General features: G+C 49.3%; 1 protein-coding gene across 8 annotated transcripts in view; it reads right to left on the reverse strand.

Moving 5' to 3' along the window:
* The window catches only part of RFX2 (regulatory factor X2), a 60,900-nt gene extending 52,713 nt beyond the window's left edge, over nucleotides 1-8,187 (reverse strand). For 7 of the 8 annotated variants that reach the window (XM_075444023.1, XM_075444022.1, XM_075444021.1 and 4 more), the window contains exon 1: nucleotides 8,105-8,187. The gene's annotated coding sequence lies outside the window, so the exon portion shown is untranslated. The remainder of the gene's footprint in view (nucleotides 1-8,104) is intronic. The other variant, XM_075444020.1, reaches the window with a different exon arrangement.
* Between the last annotated feature and the right edge of the window lie 172 nt (nucleotides 8,188-8,359).

Consider the following 8,359-nt stretch of genomic DNA (forward strand, 5'->3'; position numbering starts at 1 on the left):
AATTGTCTAGCTTACAGCTCCTTACCTTACACAATTATCTCTAACGGTTGCAGCATACAAGACAAAACTCTGAAATTTGAATATATTTTATATCTATTTAACAGATATATAATAAATATAAATAGTAAATGCTATTCCGAAAGGAAAACTTGGACACCAACAGATCTTTCGGCTAATCCACGAGCAGGAACAAACAGCCTTTACTTTTGCAATGCCCGGCTCAAGCCGGAGTGCTGCAGGTTGTCAGCCTCGGCAGGTGAACGCAACAGAGCGGGCACCTAAAACACGAAGGGTGAATTTTGTATTTCTGGTTTGGAGGAAGATAATTAATATAGAAAAATCTGCATTCTGAGTTCAAACAACCAAGGAGGACGGATAGCTTGCAGGCAAGCCCCAGTTTCTTCAAGGATTTTAGAACCTGGGTGAGGGACTTTTCACTTTCCTGGCGGGTGCAGGTCTTCTGAACAATGGTGCACATCTATCATATTAAGAAGAATAAATATTTGCCAGGAAGACGGAAGTTCTGAAGATTAGCTTGGTGACCAGAAGCCATTATTTCTCTCATTATCTGTACCTATTAAAACGATTTTCCTCCCATGGTTGGTCATTTAAGGTCATGAATATTTGAAAAGATCTGCATTTCATCTTCTTTTGAGGGGAAAGGGGTAAGGGTTTAAACACCACATAAAATATTTTGTTTACATGCAAGGACTGAAGACAAATCAGACAGAACTAGTCCGCGTGCACTTCTTCACATATGCCCCCACGTTTCACAGCCCAGAGATGGATTTCAAGTTTTTTTCATGGTACCTTCCAAGTCAGCTCGGGGGAGGAGAAAGAAGGAGAAAGATCTTGCACAGACCAGTGAGGTGACAACACTGACAGTGTGCCTACAACACACTGAGAGGCTGGTCTTAGCTCAGAACTTGCTTCCTCCTGGCTTTTCTGCAAGCTTCATCTGCGCAAAAATTCTCTTTACTGCCCAAACAAGAACCCAGTCTGGGTAAACAAAAACAGGAGACTCCTGCTTGCTTGCCAGAAAGGCCCCAGATCTGGCTGACCCACTGGAATATCCAGCTCTGTGCAGAATCCACACATCCATCAGCCTCGCTTCCCATGAACATCTCCAAGCTGTCACCTGCCCACCTTGTCACCCCTCTCCAAATCCTCCCCTTCTCCAGCTGTAGCCTGGTTTGCAGTGGGCTAAAGAGGTTTGGCTGAGCAGTGAAGAACAGGCACCCTCGCTCACGGGAGGCTGTGGTACACGGCTCCGTAAGGACAGTCTGCCTTCTCCGTCCTTCTCAGCAAAGCCCTGCTTTGCCCAGGTGGAGACTCAGCTCTGTCCTCGGACCCTGGTGACACCCTCTGCCACCACAGCCGTGGGGTGATGGCAAGGGGAATGCCATCTGCATTTGGAGTTACCATCCCTGTGCCTTGTTAACCAGTCCCACAGCCTTGATTATACACTGAGTAAAGGATATTTAGGAAATTGTCTAATTGTGAAATTGCCCATTACCAGCCAGTAAAGCCCTCTGAACCCATCCTAGGCACAAGACCTAATCCAACCCACGCGTCATCAAGCACTGGTTCAGCTCTGGAGAAAGCCAAGCAGGGAAAAGAAAGAAAAAGGCCTTTTCACAGGAGCTGATTAGAGCTCCACTATGTTGGCAGCCAGTCCTGTGAGCAACAAAACATGGGAAATCCTTTGTGCAAACGCTATCAAACGCAACATGCTCAGATCATTTGGACTGTGCCATTCTAGAAGACATATGCAGCCACCGTAAGAAACCTTTCCAAATCAAGTGAACAGAGTAACTTCAACCGGTGGTGTATTCAGGCCGTCACTGCATCGCAGTGTAGGGCTGCTGGGTGTCTATATGTGATAATAATAAAAGTTCAATGCTCAGTGCCCTGGTTTCTCTAATCACTGTAGCACTGCTTTCGGAAAAAAAGGGTCCTTGTAAAGTGTCCCACTGTCTACCTGCTCAGCTACACACAGGCAGGCTAGTCTAACTCACAGACTCCTAACACAGAGTGTATTTGCTACTCAGACCAGACCAGCGGAACAGGATCTTTACGGCAGTTGCTTTGTGAGTTCACGATGGTCACGCTGCAGTCAGGCAGCTCCTCAGCCCGGTACCCCACCATTCACACACACACTGCTAACGAAGCGGAGGAAACCAGTGACCCTCTCTACCCAAAGCTGGCTATCTGTGATTAACACGCCACACCAGAATTTTCTTTATGCTGCCAATTAGGCTCGTAAACACGAAGATTTAGGTTCCTCCTAAAGTGTTGCCTTACCTAGCACAGGTAGGGGTATCACCTGCCAGCACAAGGTTCCTTTTTCCAAAACCCACCGAGCTCCCAGCATCCCAGATACCCTCCACCAGAGATTAGAAGAAATAGAATAATTAATACAATTCCCAAGACAAGGTGAGTGTTTGATCAGCTGTGTGTTAAGCCAGAAATTATCAAGAATAATTCCAGGGTTGTCATGGTGGCAATGGGATCTTAAGCTGATATGAAAGAATAGTCTCACAATGACTAACCAGGTGGCAGCAAAGGAAATTGCTTATTATGCTTTGGTTGTTTGCTTATAATCATTCCACCCATGCCTCTTCCTTTCTCTCTTCTTTACCTGAAGTTTCTTGTCAGTCTTAACTAGTGGCATTGCCAAAAGAAGGGGCAGCCTTAATTATGGGCTCAGTTCAGTGGGGCCCTCTGCCTTGCATCAACCTGAAAGAAACACGGCCCACGTAATCCCAGACAAACTCCTGAATATCTGGTGCACTGCCGCGCAGATTCAGCATTGATTTCATCCTAGCGCTTCCAAACAAGTTGGGCACTTCCAAAACTCAGCTATGGGGACAGAACCATCTTTCTTCACGCCCAGATTGACTCGTGCCACGGGGACTTTACAAAGATTGACTTGCCCATAACATGCCTGTCAAGGTGTGTACCAGCTCAGGTTCAGTTCCTGATGGAAAAGGCAAAAATCTGCACTCCAAAACTGTCTGGGACAAACATAAAAACCAGCCGTGAACCTCTTCTCTAGAAAGGATGGGGAAAATATAATTTCACATGCAAACACCTCCATCAGTGTACAACGCCAAGAGCCCCTTGGCAGCTCAGAGGGGAGCGGCAGGACTGGAGGCAGATCTCCCGCCCCAAATGCTGGAGCTTGCTGCCGCGTACCACAGCACAACCCACGTCCTTTCCTCTGTGGGCAGCCGAGCAGGCAACGCTTTGGAAATCCCAACCCACGCTGTGAATTTCTCACAGCAGAGCGGCGTCAGCTGGCAAGAGCGCAGAAAGGAAACACACCCCTTCGGCACTATGTACGGGAGCAAAATTCACAGCACAGATGCAGCAAGCAACAGAAAAGTGCTTTCGACAGCTCAGCTGGCCCCAAGAGGCAGGACAACTCCTGAAGAGCAGGTGCTGATCTCCACGGACAGACGCTGCTACACGCATCTTATCTTGGCCACGGCAGCATCCACAGAAGCCTTCCTGCCTCCCGCTTTCACTTTGTTCCTGGTTGTGTTCTGCATTTTCTTTGTAAGGACTAGAGACTTTGTAAAAACTAGAGATGCCCTGAAGAAGCCCGAGCATGAAGTCAGCTCTTCCACAGAGGACAGGGACGTGTCTCAAACTGCTGGTGTTCATCACGGCCTACATGCAGGTACCTGCTGCCATTTGTCCTCACACATTCAGACAGCCCCACACATAAGCCACCTCAAACAGAGCAGTGGAGACTGGACGGTCATAATATGCTTCAATGAACTAAATGATGCAGCAGTGAGGAATATCGCTGCAGTCAATGCAATTGTTTCTTCTGTCAGCTTCTTGCTAGAAACACTGAGGATTTCCTTCAGCATTGATTTGTGACAAGAAAACAAAGAATCTTTGTTTGTTTGTTTCATTTGCTTTAAAGTCATCACTGGCACAGCATTCCGTGATCCCTGCTTCTTTGAAAGCAACTGCAACCTTCAGTTGTTAATCTCTTTCAAAGCTTCATCGCTACGACACGTTTGTACTATGCTGAGACTTCTTTGGCATTTATTAAGCTTAGAAATTCTTAATTTCTTCACAGAAATCTAATTTAGAGGAAAAAGCAAGCTTATCCATCGCCTTTAAATTACTTTTCAAATGCCTTCATTTGGCATTTCTACAGCTCTTAACTCTGGTGTAACACCAGATCAATAAAACAGAACAGTTTATAAAGTTCTGTCTGGGAGGACTCTTGCTTCTGTTGCAATTTCAAATACTCCTTGTAAATTTAACGCTGGATAAATACTGCTTAACCCCCAGCATCATAAGAATATGATGAGAAGATTTTCACATTCATTGATATGAAATCACATGTCTACACGTGACTAAATACTGTTTTAACAAGTCAGCTGAATTACACAAATCTAAACTTTTCTAGTCCTTGTGTTTTAGCTGGGTGAAATGCAAACATAGCCATCTTCCATAAAAACATCGCCCAAAGCTGAAGGCGGGGTTTCCTTTTTTGCCTTCCCCCCCCACCTGGAAACAGTTTCTGTACTGAATGGGCACTGCAATAACTGCCTCCATGCTTTCTGCGTTAAGAAAAGTGATTTTCTATACATAGTGCCCCGTACGAAAAGGTTCCTCTTTGTTCAGCGTATTAATGGGTACACAGCTTGCGCTGAAGAGATGTTTTGTTTTCTATTTATGCATTCATAGCATAATTAGTTCATATGCTACTTAGACAGAAACAGCCTGACATGAGAAAGCCAGCACATTCTTAGACAATAAGGTGGATTTGTGAATGTTTAAACACAGGAATAAAGAACTGCCAGTCCAAATAAGACAAAATACTGAGTCTCCAAGCGCAGATTACAGAAAGAAACCTTGCATATGTTTCAAATATCAGAAACATAATCCCGTCTCATGCACTGCCACGGGGAGAGGCTGGGTGCTCCTCCCCGCAGCACCCATGGCAAGCCCTGGCACGCCGGTCCGGGCAGTGCTTGGCTCCAGCTGGCGAGCATCCAGGCGTTAACTGCGCTGGCATTTGTTTCGAGGGAGGGAAAGAGGGGAAAACTTGGTTTAAATATAACTCGGCCGCCTGCAGCAGAAACTTTGGCTGAGAAGGCGAGCGGCGAGATACGCCTGTTGAATCAGCACTGCCCTCCCTGCGCTGTGACTCTGCACGCCGCAGGACGCTTTTAGCTCTACAGTACTAAAACTGAACAAGGAAAATATGCTAGAACACGTTAACACAGCTATGTTTACAGGCCTGTATTAAAAGCAAAAACATGTTGTGATTAAACATAGCAGCTGTCAATGCTCTGAGGTGTTACAAGCGTGAGACTATTTAAAGGCAATGACTGGCGCCGTCTATTTTACTGCGATGGAGCTCGGAAAAGCTACAGATATTAACCACTGACTGAAGCTTCACGTTTATGGGAGCCCTGAAGAAGTTGTCACAGCAGAGGGTAACAAGTCCAGGGGTGACTTTTAGTGGCAATGAATACTCTCAGCTGGAGAATTTACCCCAGATAGGTAGGACACACAACCTCAGCAGCACTAGCTGCTCAGGTCTTCAATGATTATGGCCTTCAGTTATCACTTCAGATTTCCACATGCAAAAATATACAGAAAGCATATTTTTAATGTACCTCTGCGTATGTAACACATGATTTAACAGCTACTCTCACACTAAGACGTAAGTCTTGAGATGGGTGACCCTGTCCCTCCCTCCCACTCCTGGGGACTGAAGGGGACACGTGGTGCCAAGCCCCTCGATGGAGATGAGCCTCCATTTACACGCCAAACCTACAAATTTGTTTACCAAACCTACCAAATGCTCTTTGTGAGGGCAGATCTGATGCTAAGGGAGAATGGGCTGCCCCAGGCCGTGACCACAGCACCCAGCGCATTGCCTTACGTTGTCTTACACCCTCCCCAGCTGCGTTGCGATTTCGCACTCACTCAGACCCTTCTGCAGCAAACGGAGCTGGCACGCAGGGCCCCAGGACAGGGACACGGTACTACGAGAGGAATTCATGAGATGCAAATGGCACAGCAGGGAAATGCAAAGCAGGGACTGCCTGTGGAAGCCTCGTGAGAAGTCTGATGGACCAGGCTCTCGCATTGCTCTGGAGCAGCGGATGCTCCTATCACCATCCACGGAAGCATCGGGATCATTCCCATTTTGCAGCAAGCAAGCCGGGACAAAGAAATTCCAGTTGTCAACCCCTCGCTTGCTTTTGTGTGTGCTTTCACCCTTAAGGCCAAGATCCTGCAGTTACCCGGGAACCCAGATTCTGTTTGAAAAGACAAGGATTTCCAAACCTCACTGTTATGGGAACAGCTTTGAGAACATGAACTCTAAAGGCTTAAAACAAAAACATGGAGCAAGCCCACATCTGTATATCCCAAAAGACAAATATAAAACTTCTCACAACATTCAAATGAACTTCTTGTTCCTTGGGACAGCAATACTGAGAGGTAAAGAACCAGCAGCTTTTTAACATACGAACCAAGATTTTCAAAATGAAACAATGAGCGATGCTGACGGAGCCACCGCATCCCAGTCCTGACGTCAGATACCCAGCACCCACAATTTGCTCCTGCAAGTGTGGTTTGACTGACCTCACCTGACTTCAGCCCCCAAGTCAGATGTCCAGCCTGGCTCACCCTGGACTCCCTCAGCAGATACCTTCAGCAGCTGATTCAGCCCATCCTGAAACAGGTGACCGTGAGAGGGCCTTCCGAGATCTCCTCCCTTCCTCACTGACTGCCTTCCACTAGATGCACAATTTTAAAATAAAACCTGAGATAAGACTGAATCCATCTTAAAATGACTGAGGCAAACTCATACTGAAAAGTCAAACAGCAGAGGCACAAGGAGCTGCAGTCTTTGGGAGCTTAAGGCTTACCTTTTGAGACTGCTTTTTTTTCTTCCTTTTTTTAAACCGGCAATTACTCTCTATTCTCAAATGATTTGTAACCGAAACAGCAAGCTGAAAAGTTTGGGCAAGAGCAGATAAAAAAAACCTTGACTAACAAATGAATCTGAAGCTGAGCACGGTCAGTTTAAGGATATTCCAAGCCCAAAAACATAAAGTAAATTTTTAAAAAACAATTATTTATTCCACTTTGCTCTTTAATTAGTACGGTTTGCTTCTTTCAATAGCAAAACCAAAAAAAGGCTTTAGAGTAGTATCTCAGTCAAAGAATGGAAAGATTTAATCAGACTGCAGGAACTCATGCTTGAAATAGGCACACACAGAGAATGCTGCTTTAACAGGAGATGAGTCTGGTTTCACAACGCACTTTACTCCAAACAAACACGAGAAACCAAGTCAAGAATAGATGGCAGACACTTAAAAATAGGTCTTCTTCCAATTTCCCCTCGTTTCTCAGACCCAACTAGAAAGCAAGTGCTGGGATTTTGAGCTCTGGCAAACTACAGGGATGAGCCGGAGTGGAAATCACCACCCCCCCCCCTCCCCCCGCTCCCAGCGTACCGAGGAGGAGCGCCCGGGGGAAAGGGAGACGACACCAGAGGGATGCAAAGCCGGCCGGCCCCCCCCGAGGCTTGTTCCGACCCAAACCTGACGCTCCGAGCAGGGAGTTGGGGGGGGAACCCGAGGCGGGGAGAAGTTGGTTACGGGGGGGGGGATGGTGGTTTGGGTTCCGCTGCCCGGGCAAGGCGCGGCGCAGGGACTCCCCGGGGCAGCGACACTGGAGGAGGTGGAAGGGGGAGGGTGGGGGGGTGGGGTGCCGCCTCCCGCGCTCCGCCCGGCCGCGACGCCGCTCCCAACTTCCCGGAGGCGGCGCGGGGAGCGCCCTCAGCGCCGAGGAGCGCCGAGGGCCGGCGGAGCGTCCCGGGGAGCGAAGCCTGCGGCCGGGACGGGGCTGGGGGGAGGGGGGGTGGCGGTATCCCCGCGCCCACTGCCGCCCCCCGCCTCACCGCCCCCCGCCGAGGCAGCGAAGCGTCCGTCCCCCCCGCCCCCCATCCACCCCGCCGCGGGCCCCCTCAGCAGGCGGGACCCCCTCAGCGCCCGGGCCCCCCTCAGCGGGCGGGACCCCCGCGGCCGGCCTCGCTGCCCCCCCCCCCGCTCACCTGCCCTCCCCGCCGGGCGCCGCGGGCTGCGCTGGGCTCCGGCCGCCGGGGCCGCGCGTTGCTCCCGTTGGCAAGTAACAGTCTCCAGGGCTACGGTCACTATGGCGCCTGGCGCCGGGTCTCGAGGCAACTGTTGCTACCCTCTCCCCCTCACGTCACCGTCCGGCCCCGCCCACGACGCCGCCGGCGGTTGGCGCGGCGGCTGTCTGTCGACGGAGGGGCGGGACGAAGCGGGGATGGGCCAATGGCGGCGGA

Source organism: Opisthocomus hoazin, chromosome 27 (genome assembly GCF_030867145.1).
Source record: "Opisthocomus hoazin isolate bOpiHoa1 chromosome 27, bOpiHoa1.hap1, whole genome shotgun sequence".
NCBI lineage: Eukaryota > Metazoa > Chordata > Aves > Opisthocomiformes > Opisthocomidae > Opisthocomus > Opisthocomus hoazin.